The 2,355-nt window shown below is 36.9% G+C and overlaps 1 long non-coding RNA gene across 2 annotated transcripts; it reads left to right on the plus strand.

The window, feature by feature from the left end:
* The first annotated feature begins 195 nt into the window (after positions 1–195).
* On the plus strand, positions 196–1,863 carry LOC116935681. Of its 2 annotated transcripts, none has more exons than XR_004401368.2 (3): positions 196–916; positions 1,037–1,248; positions 1,636–1,863. It is a non-coding gene; the product is annotated as an uncharacterized LOC116935681 (long non-coding RNA). The 2 variants fall into 2 exon arrangements; XR_004401367.2 differs by lacking the exon at positions 1,636–1,863 and adding an exon at positions 1,311–1,484.
* Positions 1,864–2,355: the final 492 nt, after the last annotated feature.

The following is a 2,355-nucleotide window of genomic DNA, read 5'->3' on the forward strand; positions in this document are numbered from 1 at the left end:
CTATTATAAATTCAAGCAAAAGAGGAAGAGATTCTTGCAGCACAAGGAAGAGCCAGGGTTCCTGGTTCCATTTTGGTCAGGTATTCTTTGCTTTTATACCGATTTACTTGTATGCCATTATGATTTTAACAATTTCATTCCTAATTCTTTACAATTTATGGTCAGGGGTGCAGTGAGGGTCTACAAGTTGCCTACGCACGTCCAAACGAACAAAACATTGTAAAACTATTAATTCCGATTGCTCTCTTACCATCCAAAAGCGCATTGGAGGGATTCGAGGTAGAATTTAGTTTTCATTCCCGCATTAATTTTTTTAAATGGTCATTTATTGCTTTTATATTATGGTTTTTTAAAGCACTTGAATTGCGTCTTATGCATTAAAATTTTGCCCTGACTTCGTTCCCTATCTCAAGCTGTATATTTATACATATTGTCGCGCGGTCACTCAACCGCGCTAGTATTTCGGCGACAAAGCCCGCTCTGGTATGCAGAGTGACGGAGTATGAAGGGCAGCCGCACGCTATTTCAGGGCAAGACATCCGGTCGCATGCTATATAGGGACCAAAAGTCGGGACGACGGGGGGCAGTTTATTGTCAGAATTGTTATTCGCATGTGCTTCGAGTTAATACACTTGTACCCTCTCCAAACGGAGTTGGGACAATATAATTCATTGGAATAAAATTCAAACTAATTTAGACCTTATGCTTCTCTGTATTATTCTTTAAATAGTTAATTCGAACTAATTCGGTGGCCTTACTGGAAGCTGAAGGCGAAGTTGTTAAGGAAGCATTCCCCAGAATTTTCGAATACTTTCAAAACTACTGGACGGTCATCGTAATTTAGAAGAAATTGTGTGTAAGCGGGGATGGAAGGCGGACGAAAAATGAAGTTGAAAATTTTCATCGTTGGTTTTAGGTAGTGCAATAGACAACATTAAAATTTTTTGAAATATTTTCGTTAGTAGACCAAGACTGATTTGCATGATATTTTTCCCGTATTTAATTTTTTTCCATTCAAAAACGTCATTTACAAAAGGTGAACGGGACGTTCTGAAATATAGCAAACTTGCAGCTAACAACAAATTAATAAGAAGACCTCACAACAGTTCCAAATCATTGCTATATAGACCGCACCATCATTGCAAATCAAGAGTTGCTGACAAGTGACTGCGTCAACGTATACTATTTCCTAGAGATGTGTTCTTATTTTTTCGAACCGGCACGTCAGTCGGGGACAATTCGCCAATGGTACGTTATTTAATACTTAACCTACCTTTGTAATGCTTCTAGTTGAAAACTACTCTATTTAGCGAGCACGAAGACAGCAAAGACCTGGAGTTCGTGGACGACAACCTGTTGTTTAAGAGGCTCTTTTGAATGAACTTATTTTTTAAAATGTTTAGCTTTTGTGCTGCTCAAATTTAACATAGTATTGTTGAAATCCACGTTCGATCATGGTTGTAATCTTCTGAACGAACCCAGAATAGTTATATAATTAAATCATTAATTGTTTTATTTTTTCAATATTCAAACAAAAAAATATATTTTATTTTTTAAGTTAAAGAACAAATAATACATCCATTAATTTCATTTTCATAAAACTATTTCTTCACTTTTTTTTGTCATGAAAAACAGGACCTTCGTTCCAGAATTGGATGCCGTAATGCCATAGGGACGGAAGAATCTTGTATTTTTTTTCTGAATCACGTAAAAAGGGAGCTACAAACCGTTTTCTCTCCCATGCAGTCAATTATTTCTGTAAAAAAAATTAATTTGAATAATTTCTGGGTATTTGGTGAATAAAAATTTATGGTAGTACCAAACACATTGCGTGGTATTGGTCGATTTAATTTTCCTGCCATCGCGGAATAAGAATAAGTTTGATAAATCTAACAGAGACAAAGTAAATAAAGAGTGTGATAATCGAAACCAATAAATCTTGACACCGTATACCGCCAATCGTAAATTCCACAGCCAGTTCACCCTCTTTCGTCGTATCAACTTTGGCTTACGGGAAATTCTCTTTCTTGAGTATTTCAGCATTTTTGAGTATTCCGGGGCAAAATCCTTAAAATGTCAACACGTGGTTACGCAAAAAGGAAACGTGAATAGTCATTAGACAATCATTCAGCCATAATCTTATTATTATGGCACATAGATTTCGACGAGAGCCGTTAGCCTCGACACGATGAAATAGAGAAAACTTACTCTCGTCAAAATTATCACTTCATCTTCTTCAATGCTGCATTTAGTGCTTGCACTCCCGTAGAAGCTCATGCTTCCGCCACTAGAGGTTTCACCGGGTTTAAGCCCACGTAATAGGTCCGAATCTCCTTTGCTACCTTCTGAGCTACT

Source organism: Daphnia magna, unplaced genomic scaffold, assembly GCF_020631705.1.
Source record: "Daphnia magna isolate NIES unplaced genomic scaffold, ASM2063170v1.1 Dm_contigs103, whole genome shotgun sequence".
Lineage (NCBI taxonomy): Eukaryota > Metazoa > Arthropoda > Branchiopoda > Diplostraca > Daphniidae > Daphnia > Daphnia magna.